This window comes from Accipiter gentilis, chromosome 21 (genome assembly GCF_929443795.1).
Source record: "Accipiter gentilis chromosome 21, bAccGen1.1, whole genome shotgun sequence".
NCBI lineage: Eukaryota > Metazoa > Chordata > Aves > Accipitriformes > Accipitridae > Astur > Astur gentilis.
Genome location: NC_064900.1, coordinates 7,973,986 through 7,987,880, shown reverse-complemented (window position 1 = coordinate 7,987,880; position 13,895 = coordinate 7,973,986). Strand labels below are relative to the sequence as shown.

Here is a 13,895-nt window from a genome sequence, read left to right as displayed (position 1 = left end):
AGGTTGATGTGCAGAAGATTGACCGTTCTGTGCAATTGCCTTACTCTGGAACCAAGGTCTTCTACTGTAAGGCTGTTGCATTTTCCTTCTAGGCTTAAATACCCTAGCACTAACTTTTCCACCTGGTCTTAAGTGTAGTTTGGGGCTTGTGTCTTTGGTATTAACAAGGTAACACAGAGACTTAAAGGTGGCATACTCAACTCCTAGGTAATCAGTCTCATTATGAGATATTGTTACTCTGGGAAGGTTATGTTTCTGTCTTAATTTTGTCTAGAAATGGACTCCAAGAAATGAGAGGTGTTTCCTTTTACAACTAATTCTTGTGTTTCCACCAAAGAGCTGTACTTATGAATTGACATATTCTGAGAAAAAGTTTTGCTTAGAAGTTCCTGCTTATTTCTTTGAGAAATAATTGGAATCACTAAGTATAATCACTTAAAAGTGGAAAAAAGTTCCACTTTCAGGAGAGGACAGTCAGTATTTCCCAAATCATTCTTCTCTTTGTGCCCATGAAAGTGGTCACTTGAAAACACTGACATAGTCTTACAAGAACTTGGGTCTCATTCTTAACCCAGACAAGCGTTAGAGAAAACTGTACTTCTACAAACTACACAATTCAGCCTACCTAAACAGAGAAGTTTTCCAGCCTTTACAGATTCACCCATGACGAAGCAAAACACCTTCCAAGCCTGGCTGAATTTACACAACTAAATAAATCACTTTTTAAGTGTTTAAATGTCATTCTGAGAGTGAAAAGATGAAATGTGCTGTATATCATCTCTACAAAACCAGAAGTATATTATATTATAAATAAACAGAGTTTGCTTGGTATTAGGGACATAGGAAATTCCATTCAAGAACAGACAAATGGCACATCTCGTCTGGTATCCTGCATCTGGCACAGGCCTATAACAGATGCTTAAAATACTTGGCTCTGTTGGTCCCACAGCCTCCCCTGTTCCACCTACCACCAATGTTATAAATCACTCAGTTTTCCTAACCTCTGGTGAGAGTCTCTTTCCTGCTCACTTGTATAATATGGGAGGTGGAAGCACAGGCCAGGGGAATACTTATCCACAGTGGCTGGTACCAAATTTGTCTGAACTGTGGTTCTGACTGTTTCAGAACATATATGGTATTACTGCCTGTATTGCCTATGTAGCCAAACAAAGCAACACGTAGGTGAGGACTATGCTTAGCTCCAGAGAAAGGGGGAAGTAAACCCCTTCTCACCCTCATTTGCACATAGCCAGCAAGTGTAACTACCACTAGCCTATTACTAATCAGCTGCCCTCTTTCTATCAAGGCACTGCCACCTAATGCTCCCTACTACTCGATGACATATATATCCTAGTGTGGCTTTCTTAGTAACTTTTATAGTTTAATGCATGATGACTGAAAATTAAATGAGTTTATTGTCTATCAAGCAGAGTTCAGTTTTGTCCTTATTCTAGAGGTTATCAAAACACGGTTCATCTACCCAAGCAGGACACATAATGCAGGTTCTCCTCTTTAGTTGCCTGGTGCTTCTAGCCATTTTTGCTAGTGTGATATGCCTGCACCCAACAAAACTGACTGTGGCACTCTCCCTTACTAGAAATGTACTTCCCACAGACCATATCCCTTTATTTTCTACAATCTCATTCATAACCAACGTGAAATTCAATTCAATGGCACAATCTGTTAAGGGCCTCTGAAACAGACAAATGAAAAATCTAAACCTTTCCATTTGAAAAGTTAAAGTTTTAGGACCCCTTTATAGTAATTACATTACACCCTCCTTGTATTCCCCTGTGAAATACAACAGGATTTTTAAAAGGCTAAAGAGAACTTATGACTATAGGTAACTACCACATCAGGTCCTTTCACATGTCGTCTTACAGAAACAACAGAAAGAGAAGGGTAGCTACAGAAATTATGACACGTCATGTCTAAGCTATATTGTTAAAAAATCAAATTTGAAGGAAAAAAGTTAGTGTCCCTCAGTTTGAGCATATTATCTCTACAGTAGCTGAATGCTCTTAGGGAATGACCTAATAAATCTTTACATATTAGTAAGGGGAAGCTGAATCCTCATGGTGTGCCTAGGCTGTCAGATATAGTTTCAGATGTCAGCTTTCTCCATGCTCAAGGATTTTTCTGATTTTGGTTCCATCCTACTGAATATAACATTGTGTCAAAGGTCCAAATCTAGAGAACTTTGATCTAGCTACCCCAAATTTGTATCCACAAAGAACAAGGCTTTGTAGTATCAATCTGCTTGAAAGAATGGACACATTAAAGCTACTACAGTACCTCTTAGAAGTTTGCATCCTTTAACATATTCCAAATCAACCATACATTGAGGGATGGCCAGGCTCAATATTAGCAGCAGCTCTATGACTTTCTGCACTTCTCTCCTGTTGTACAAGAGGAATGACTTTCAGAATATCTATCTTATTTCAGTCAGGAACAGAAGTAGAGGTTTTTCAAGGCAGACAAATGAGTCAGCCACTTGTTCCAAATAAATAGAAATGGTGTTCCAAGTTTCCTAGACAGCCTTAAAAACTACATAGAGCAATTCAGCAGCTTAATATATTGTGTTTTATACCTCACATTTAAGAGGACGGAGAATCACATTCTTTTTATTCCAGATAACAGTTGGTTTACCCACAGCAGTCCAAACCCATCTCATTTTGTCTCTGTCCTCGACATACATGCTACTCATCTTGCTTGTGCCATTCCCAAAAACAAAAGTAGCACTCTTCAGAGTAAAGAGCAGCAGCTGAGGTTCCCAGACTGCCACAGGTATCCTAAATAATACTGAACTAAGTGTCTTAATCTCCATGATTGCATTTGCCCATTTGTATAATGAGGGTGTTAATATTTTGCTTTCTGAGGAGGAATATTGTAAACCTTAATTAATATATCAGTGACAAAAAAGGCATGAGTTACAACTTTAACTGTACTCCAAAATAAAACATCTATGTGGATAATTATAAGGAGATATATAAAACTATAAAAATAATTCCTTTACTGCAAACCTTGCCTTAACAAGAAACATAACTCCTTCCTCCCTCAAGAAAGCTAAATACACTGACTCATGTATTTGTTTAAGTGTCATGGTAAATTTGTTCTTTTATAATGTGTAGTAGTTTAGCTTTGAACTTTTGATTTTTTGGAAAAGGCAGAGCGGAAAAATGTTTTCATGGGAGAGGAGTGCACATTCCAGAGCTGTCAACTGTTACTCGTTTATGAAGGGAGAATAAAAAACCAACAAAAACCACCTACTTAGGTTTTAGGCTTTGGTTGGTGCAATTTGTTGTTATCTGGTATTTTTGATAAACCAAAGATTTACACTGTACAATGAAATATTTCCATTTTCTCTCTCATTTTTCCAGCTTTTGCTTGTTCAAAACCCTGAACAAGCTTGAAACTGTCTGCCATTGAGGAGAGAAAAGTTAGCTTTGTACAAATAGAAATAGTGATCCTCGGTAATATACAAAGTAGTCCAAAGAGAAAATAACTCAGTTTACTGTGAATTATAATGCTACATGCAAGCGTGATGTGGGAATGCAGACAATATTACTCATAAAAACGTGAGCCCTTCATGGTCTTTGTAACCTGAGCAACTTTTTTAAACACAATTTTCCTGTGCTGTTTCATGTTTATTTAATGTATTAACATTTGATTACATAAAAAAAAAATTAAAATAGGAAAATAAAATAAACTTTATGCAGCTTATTTATTCAGTAAAGTAAAAAATATTTCTCTACTGTCCTGCATAATTTGAAGAATTTTAATTTACATGCTTTCTTTCCTTCTCTTTCTAGAAAGAGAAGAAAATGCAGATTGTCAGAATCCTTCAAATTTGATACTCAGCACTGTTATGATCTCTTCATTACTGGATGTTGAGTCTGGATATCAGAACTGGTTCAGTGAAGTACTCTCCTATTAAGTTGAGGTAATTGTCTTCCTAACAATTCAATTGTTTAAAACATTACAAAAGGTGTCCTTCCACCCCCCTATTTCCTGCTAATAAAAACATTTCTGGGCAGGACATTATACTGTGCAATATAGCATCAGCTGATGTGAAAAACATGAGAACTGATGCTTTCGCTAACAGGCAGGGAGATCCAGGTCCCATTTATTAATAAAAAATGTGTTCTTGCTAAATTTATAAGATGACCACACTGAATTGGGTTTGTAAAGCAATTGCAAGTGTCAGCTCCTTTCCCTTTATAGAGGGAATAGTGACATGATAGACGCAACAGCCTGGATTCATGGCCTGTTAAAAGGCTACTGTACAACCATTATGGATATGTCAGAGACTGCATTCTTTGCTGCACTGGCATTAAGAGCTAAAGTCATTGAGGATAGAGAGCATAATTAATGAAAAAGTCTAATGCTGAAACAATGAAATTAACAAGTCTTTCAAAGTTTCATTTCCTGGGGAAAATTATTGCCATTGAAAAGGATCTATCTTGTAAAAAATCTTAACAAAGGCTAGAAACTACATGAAAATACCAGCCCCAAGCCAGAGATGAGGAGAGAACTTCTTAATTCACAAAGCCAGAAGATGTCAGGGTATTATTCTGAGAGAGGGAGGCTTTGCCAAGGTCATCAACTGCTTTTCAGACACACATTGAGATATGTTTCTACTTAGTGCGATGGGCATCCATACAGTAGGTTATTTCATAAATATTGTTCACTCAGCATGAAAAACTGCATTTATGAAGGCCTACCAGTCACTGGTTAATAGTGTTATGTTTTCCCTCAAGAACAGAACTGCACAAATTGCAGGCCTGATGTAGTCACGTATGTTATAGGAACATGTAACTTAGGATGCAGATGGGAAGGCAGTCAGTTGCAGAATTGTATTCCAAAAAATAAAAAGCAGGTGGCTCTGAGGCTGGCCACTGCCCCATAAGGATGTGGAGATGCAATTTAATTTCAAAACTAAGGTACACAGAAAACATTTTCAGAAAGTTTTCTGCCCTCACACAGCTTTAATGTATCCCCTCATTTCTTGGTATATCATTAATCAAGCTACTGTCAGTTTTCTCTCTGTTGCTCTAATAGAATTGCACACCTTTCACAGTATGTTAACCTGAATCTTAAAGAAGCTGCAGTTTTATTTTGTAGCTTCCTCTTCTCCCCAGTTAAAAAAAAAAAGCTTCTAGAAATACACACCAATACTGAATCAGAAAAACATGGTTAGTGTAATAAATCTTATCTAAAGCAATTAATTCAAGTGGGTTATTGTATAATCACGATGGCAGGCAAGAGGAAAAGAAAAAAATAAATACAGACAGGTGCACAGGAAGATCAGTTAGGGGATAGACATATTCTTATTATTATATCTAACAAAGCTACCTCAGGCTCCACGTTTGCTTTCGAAGTAATAGAATTCTGTTACAAGACAGTAACCAACGTGGCACATAATTCTTTAAGGTCATTTACAGCCTGCCTGTTAAACAAACATTACTCTGATTCCTCCCCACTCCCCCTTCTCCCCCAAGGATTCATAATATTTCCTGTATACTTTCAGCAATTTTTGTCCTATCTGTCTCCTAAACTATCAGTCTGAACCACTGAGAAATTGTTTGCCTAAAACCAGAACTCTGTTTTCAATACCTTTCTGTTATTAATATTCCTTAAGTTACACTTCAGCTTCCAATCAAGGTTTGCTGCAACAGTTTCTCTTTTGAGGCAAGTCCACTGTAGGGTACCTTGGATCTCAGCTAGAATGCACAGTATGTCATGTGAACAGTAAAAAACAATATAGCTCAACTTTCCCAAAGTAGGTTGAATCAGGAGGTTTAAGGATAATCAAAACCATATTTTTACTAGCAAGCAGAGCCAATAAGTCATTGAAGCTATATAAATATATTCATACCCACATTGCACTTCATTATAAAAAGAATCTCACACCCAGGAACACAAAAATTCTTTCTGTGGAATACTGAATAATTGTGGAACAAATAATAAATGGAAGAATACACTGATCTTTGCATGAGAATTGCATCATAAAAAGGATCCCAGTAAAACAAGCTCAATCTTCAGACTTTTATAAGCTTTTTATGACTTTTTTAGCAAACATTGGAAAACTTGAAGGACTTTGTACAGAGCAGTATTATTTACAGGAGTATTTATTGCTTACATTCTTTAAGTGAAATTTATGTATGATTTCATACACAAATACATGCAGGCATGCAAGTGTATGTATGTTTTTAGGAAAGTCTGTTACTAAATATTTTGGACCAGCTTACAGTCTTCAGTAATGCCAATAGATAGGTCCTAGTCAGTTTAATATTTTATGTCAGCAAGTTATTCTACATGTGAGAATACATCTGTGTAAATGCAATGGTATTTTTCTTATAGATGTTATTTATGTGTATGTGTCTTTACATGACTTGTGTCTAGACCCAATCTGGATTTAGCCTGCTGTCACTGACAACAGAATATAAATCTTTGCATGTTTCCTCTCATTGAACTATTTTTTTTCCTTTTTTTTTTTTTTAATATTGGCTTTCTTTGCACTGCTAACTACAAAGGCTGATTTATCAATATAAGTGGAAGTTATCTGAACAGCAGCCAACATAGAACACAGAGTCAATAGCAATGATTCATGGCATTTTTTAGTTTGTTGTGGGTTTTTTTAATGCTTAGAGCCTATATAGGCAAGAAACTATTTCCCATACTGTGAAATGGAACTATTGCTCACCCCTTTGTAGAATATAAAGCTGAGAAGTGAAATTGAAGCAATTTAGTCAAAACTAAACACTTTCCTTATCTCAGAAAGATAGCACTGTGCAGTTCAGCCCAATTGTGGCTACCTGAAAAAGGGAAGAATTTAAGCACCTATGCCTGAAATCACACATTTTTAAGTTGTTCTAACCACAGCATATGCACAGCTAAACTGAATGATTTCACCATCCTGAGTTATTTCCCACGTTCCTTTGTTACTCCAGTAATGTCAAAAAATGCAGGAACTGGGAAGTCATATGATCTGCAGGAAAGAGAATATTGTGGTTTCTAAGAAAAATATTTATTACCAAGCAAGCTATTTTGATTTATTAAATGATAGCTTCCCATCATAGTGTTTTTTGATATGGTGCTTGAAACCACAATCGTGGTATAAAGCCAGGACTTTATTTGTTTAAAGGCATCCACTAATGTTTTTCTTAATAGAAATATCAGTTCACGACAATGCCAGGTTCATAGAAGCTCATCCAGAAATAATCTCTTGAAAAAAATTTTTTTTCCTAGAGTGTCCATTAAGCCAGTGCAGGCACCATGTCTCACTGCTAGTCTTCTAACATTAGATTTATAGGATGTTATAATTAACAACAGGTGATGGGCAGCACTACATGCACAGCAAGCTAAGTAAAAAGACTGGCAGCTCAAGAGCCACTTGTGAATCATCAAAACTTTTCCCTGGATGAACTCAGTAGTAAGCCTGGTAGGTTTTCTGGCAGTTGTTTGGGTTGGGGGTTTTTTGGTTGGTTGTTGGGTTTTGGGGTTTTGTTGTTGTTGTTTTAAATTCCACCACCCACCCCCTCTTTTTCATGTCAAAGATTAGGGACCATCACCATCTGTCTGTTTTTACAGTTATGTAGCTTTTCTGCTTCTATGTTTATCTATCTATAAAATGAGACAAATTATTCTTCCCTACTCAGAGAGGACTTCTTGGAGGATTACAGACAAGTCCACAGACAACATTTTTAAATTATGCAGATTTTTAAGAGACACTTGTGTCTTTGTTATTCCAGCTCTCTCAAATTCTCATTCTGTACAAATAACACAAAAAAAAGGTTCAAAACATATACAGCCTCCACATCAATTTTAAGAAAAGCAGTTCTTCAGTTTAGGACTGAAAAGGAGGAAGGAAGACACTGAAAAACATGTATCAGCAAAACAAAAATATGTCCCAAATAGTTAAACAAATACCCTTTTTTTTTTTCTTCTGCTGTTGTGAGAATAGAAGTGAGGCAAAGTATGTTGGAAAAGGCAATGATTTTCTTTATCCAAGTGAAGAAGGACTTGTATCCCAAATCTACCAATAGATCCAACTTCTGTGAATCATTGCCAATGTACTAACCTGATGTGATCATGATATTCATGAGTTAATTTCATGTCATAACATAATGATTATAAAAAATGAGTACTTTTTAAAAAAAATAAAACAATACTTCTGTTTTGGATAATTGGCTACATATCCTCATTGACATTAGTAAATACTTTAAATGTATTAACTGGTAGGAAGATGTAAATAGGAATGCTCAAATGAAAAAAAAACCTAAAAAAATCAGTATTTGTACTGTAGAAAGGACTGGAGATTTTTTATGGATACATCCCATACTCTTGCCCATATAGTTCCCTGAGTTCTTCTACCAGTTACCCTGATACATTAAATTAATTTCTACTAAAGCCCTTTTAGAGTGTTTCTTCCCTCCTTTTATCCACCCCAAAATACACTTGAATCAGTAACCTTAAAGTTCTTAGCATTACTATATTAGAGAGCAATGACTACTATTCTAGCTTTATGTTACCAGGCTGCCAACAGGAACACATGGTGCTAAAAGCTTGAGTTCTTACAGTGTAGTGAGCTAACATTCTCTGATAACTCTCTTCACATTGACTGTGGAAAAACATGTTCATTTTTTTCTGAGCTTATGGGATTACTGTAGGCCTGGACTGGATATTAGTACCTGAGAGAACCTGGGCTCTGTTGACACTATATAGCTTTGCATATACTAACACATATACATGCACTTGCATAACAGAAAGTGATCAGTTTTAATGCCTGTCCTTTGCTTGTGATTGTACAATTGGATCACTTGTCTCAAATCCACCAGTGAACATTAAATTGTACATTTAGTCAGCACAACCCAAACCAGTACTAACTTTTTAGGTAACATTGTGTTAACTTCATTGTGAACCAGAGTCTCAGCTGATTTTCTTAAACTACTTTATTGTATAGCGGTAACTATAAAGTGAGATGGTTGCAATGGTGAATTTATCCTGCTTGTTGCAGACTTTGCACTTAATTAAAATTCACATAGCAGTGCTTATCTATAGCAGAGACACAAAGTTGCCCAGGGGAACACTTGTTACTCTGGGTAATTAATCAGAGGTGATGGGAAATTTTTCTTAGTGTTCTTGATAATCTCTAGGGCATCATCCAACTGTGAAATTTTGGCCTCACTGAAGTGGAAAGCTAGTTTCATCAGTAACTAGAATAGGCCAAGACATTTCTCACAAAGCACTTAACGACCTGGTGTCATCTGGCAAAGTTTCTCTGTGTAGCCTTTTTTCAGAGCTGGAGAAATAGTTCATTTCTATCAAATATTTCGTATGCATACATAACAAGCCCCTTGTTTTGGTAATCACAGGCACATTTTAAGGAAGGTTCTACACATTTTTTAGGGTAAATACATTTTTAAAGAGCTTGAATCTATACTCAAAATAGTCTCTCAGCTCAGCAAACTTGAAATCACATCCTCAATAGGAAATTTGTGGTTTTGCATGGGCAGGGAGAGAGTACCTTAGACTGTCAAAATGCTTGGAGATTCAAGCACATAGCTTGAAACAGCCTGAAGGCTTCTACTTTCTAGAGAGAGCCTCGCCTCAAAGAAAATTTTTTTATAAAAAAGAGAAACGCTTCCTCCATCAGATGCCCAAATTTAGGGATGTGTTCCTCAAAAGAATAATCACTTTTAAAAAACCCTTCATCCAATAACATTTTATTTTTATGGCAGCTAGGCATAGATTTTAAAATTTGTGTATGTAGAGACCAAATGGAGGTGTGCTTTTCTTATTGAAGTGCTTCAGGATAGTTAAACTTTTGCTGCACAAAAGTAGTACAGTACGAATTTTAAAAAGACTGAAAATATTTCTAATTCAAAAGAAGAACTCTCCCCAACCCAAAGAACTATTCAAATATCCAAGCACAATAGAGCCAGTTTTCTTAGAAAAAGTTCAGTGATTTAGACAAATGTTAAACCAAGCTGAAACCAACTCAGCGATTTTATTTCCTCTATTCAGCTTTTTCAGGTGTGACTATTAATACTGAGTCCAAAAGATGAATTAGCACTTATTTCACATCTTAATCATCTATTCATTAGTTTAGCTATCCTTGACCTTGAAGCAATATTTTTCCCAGCTACATCTATTTAAAACAACATTATTTTAAGAGATACAAAATATACAAAATAAATTAATCATAAGAAGTTATGGCATATGGGACAGAAGTTTACAGGCTAAATTAAGATTTGACTGATGTTTCATTTAAGTGTTGCTACACCATACAAAACTGCTGAACTCAGATATTGATGGACAGGTTTACCCAAGGTCACAAAGGGAACTGCAAGCTTCTTATTCCTTTTTTGATTGACCCCTGGCTCACAGTAAATTCATCTTGATTAACAACATACTGTGTTACTGCTGAATGCTCTTGTTTTGAGTGCATGGTACTAGTTTCACTGTAGCAGGAGCTAACTGAATGTTTCTTTTCTCAAATTACTTAGCATCATGAATTCTAGCATGGACATTTCAAAAGATTTATTTCTCATTGTGATGATTAACTCAAGTTCTCCATAATAGATTCACAAAGGGATTAGCAATTTTATGAGTTTATCAAAAGTAACTGTCTCTCAGCATTTATTGTAGCCTTGAAAGTCTGTCATAAGTCATTGTAATATCTCAGATCTGAAAGTGAACCCTTCTTTACAAGTAGATACTTAGATGGATGTAGTTTCTTAATACTGTTTCTTCTAAATGAAAGTTAATGCTGGTATTTTGCTTTTAGCCTGAGCTATCTCACTTATTGAGTAGTTTATAAAAGAAGACATTTCTGGGGTCAAGTTACCATGTGTGCCAAGAAGGACTACATTTCAGTGCAGGACTTGTACCCACATTATTCAGGCACATAACTGCCAGTGAATAGTTCCACTGAACAGGAGTCAGGCCACCCACTGCTTGTGTAAGTCTGAGTACAAATTTTGTGTGCCTCAATTCCTGTTTGTGGAAACACGCTGATGATACACTCCTTAGCATAGGAGTTAGGATGATAAACTGATTACTGTTTGTGAAGTAATGACATGCTGAAGGCTGCTTAGCAATACTCATTGAACTCAAGGATAGAGCTATACAAATTCTGTCTTAAAAGAACTTACAATCTTGGTACTTAAGAGATGTTCACATTGCTTACCTGATCTGTTTGTATGTCCTGTGATGCTGATTCAAAGCAGCTTACAGCTACCTCAGTCAGTCGACTGACAGTAGTTAAAGTGAATCTTTTATGTAATAACTTTCACACTGGGGACAGATTTAAGTATCTGCTCATATATAAAAGAAAGACGCAATAAAACATTTCAAGTAAAATCAAAAGTCATATAGAAAAAATATGAACTTCGCTGTATTTGGGCTATAGGAATAAGGGATAGGAAAAATGAGGGCTCTTTGCACAAGTAAATTATCTTAAAACTTGTAGGTGAATGGCACAACACAAAAACCAGGCCTTTAACAAACTCTGCTCGCGCTAACTCACATCCGTACACATATTGAAACACTTGCTGTCACTATATCAGGAAAAATCTGTGGTAGCGAGGGAATGAGGGAATTTACATCATCAAGGCTTGTCAAAGATTATTATCCAAAATTTACAGGTTTACTTGCAGAGAATTACTAATACCACCAGGAACTTAAAATATGACCCAAAACTCCGCAGACATACACTGTAGAAACCAGCTGTAACTATTCATATTTGCCTGAGCTTAGCTCTACACCTAGCATGTCACAAATCTGGAAAGTAGAACAGGTTACAGGAAAGGTCAGAATTTGTTGAGCCTTAGGACTGATGGATTAGAAGTAAGAAAAAGAGCAGCTAGAGAGATCTGGATTATTCCTAGACTTAGACAAGTTAAAGATGGAAAATAATTTGATCATCCAGCCCATTTTCCTGCCAATGCAGTATTGTTCCCTGTAGTACATTTTCTAGTGCTTAGTTCTTAAAGTCCCTTGAGAAGGGAGATTCCAGCGTTTCCTTTGGACACATCCCGGCACACTCTGTCAGGGAGGTTTTTCCTCCCTCTGTTCAGCGAAGCATTTCCTGACTCTTCTTATTTCCTCTTCCACTCAAGAGTTGTTCCTCCTCTTTGGTGCCAGGGCTTTTCAGGAATCCAGAGGGGACACTCTGCTGACAGGAACAGATATTCCCAGAATAAGATATCACACAGTATGGAAATCTATAGCAGACAATTTTAGGAGAACATTCTAGTAGCCTCCTTTTGTTCACTGCTCTTTGTGTGCCAGATGGGAAGAATGCATTTGAAAGGCACTTAGCCACCTTTGAACATTTTTAATATGATAATTCTTTAGTATGAACTTCAGGGAGAGTATCTGTTAAAACCAAAGCTTGACTGCCTCAGATCAGTTTAGAAGTACTGCTGAAAGAACATCCTGCAGTGAACAGCAAGTTCACCATACACCACGTCACTAGTGATTTGTCCCTTTAAATAAGTGGACATAAGAAAGAGGCCTGAAGAAAGAGCAGAAAAATATGGAGATGTTCTTGACCCAGTGGTGACTGAACACAAAACTATCTGTGCTGTATGAATGTACTCAGGACAGTATCACATATAGATACAATATTCACACGCAACAATTACAGTCATGCTATAGATGCGGTAGCCCACATCAACTCATTCCAAGCAGTTCTGTTATTGACAGAATGGTTGTGGGAAAAGATTCATTACCATTCAGCAGGCTATGTGCAAACTCAGCATCGTGAAATCCTTATGTGTGTTTGCGAAGACATCCCTCTGCAGTTCCTGCAAAAGCTGTGGTTCATAAGGAACCACAGGCCAAATATGTCTTTAGACATCTAAAGAGTCGGGTGAAGACAGGAATTTAAGTGTGGTTTGCTAAGTAGAAGCATTAACCTTGTCAGATTGAGTTATATAGCCTTCTAACATAAGCAGTCCAAGTTTGCTACCTTGATGAAAACATTGTACCGTAGGTCATGATAAATATCATTCTTGAACTAGGAGTTTAGCTTTGCCTTGTAGGGGCCTAGCCAGAACACTTAGGAATATTTTCTTTGAAGAACAACAAATGTTAAATACCTTTTTGTTCTTTAAATTTGAGCAGGTGGAGTTCTTAGTCTTTTGTCTTGCAAAACAGCTTGCAGCAGGGAAGGATTAAGTTTCCATTACCTAATTCAAAAGACTGGCCAAATATAAAACAAAAATTATGAAAGAATTTGGTTGTAATTCTGTGTGTCTCTTTGAAGGGATAGAAATATTCTTGGATGTGTCCTTTTTTGACAAATTTATACTGATTACAAATCTAAGGGCAAAGTTGGAGTATTATATCCTCTAAACTGCCTCAGCCCCAATTTGTTCTACTACTTCTCTGACAGAATCCCTTTGACAGCAAGGGAACTTCTTCTTTTAATATAATTGTTCTTCAAGGTGTTTAAAGCATCTGGAATAGAAAAATAAATAGTTCTACAACTAATTTGTTTAAATCTGGAAAGTATCTATAACTTATAACTTACACGAGGCAATGTAATTTTAATAAATCTTCTGCTTCTCCTTTAGAAAAAAAGTACAGCAAGAAGAGGTGCATCAGTACCTTATTTCAATGAAAATTCAGAGAGCTAAATCAGTGTCTTCCTTTTCCTTCATATTTTACTATAACTATCTTGGGTGCTGCTTACTTCAGCAGCATTAATTTGAGGAGTGAAAGCTAGTAAGTGAGAGGAAAGACAAGTAAACCTGGAGTGAAAAAACACACTAAAGATTAGATCTTTATATACGTTAACTAAAGAACTTTAAGGATATTCAAAAAGGAGAAAAGCAGAACAAAAGTCCTGTGAAATGCAAGATGTTTGTCCTGAACTACAGAAA

The 13,895-nt window shown here is 36.4% G+C and overlaps 1 protein-coding gene across 3 annotated transcripts in view; it reads left to right on the top strand.

Moving 5' to 3' along the window:
* The window catches only part of COL8A1 (collagen type VIII alpha 1 chain), a 94,186-nt gene that overhangs the window by 12,314 nt on the left and 67,977 nt on the right, over nucleotides 1-13,895 (top strand). For all 3 annotated transcript variants that reach the window (XM_049824963.1, XM_049824964.1, XM_049824962.1), the window contains exon 2: nucleotides 3,813-3,943. The gene's annotated coding sequence lies outside the window, so the exon portion shown is untranslated. The remainder of the gene's footprint in view (nucleotides 1-3,812; nucleotides 3,944-13,895) is intronic.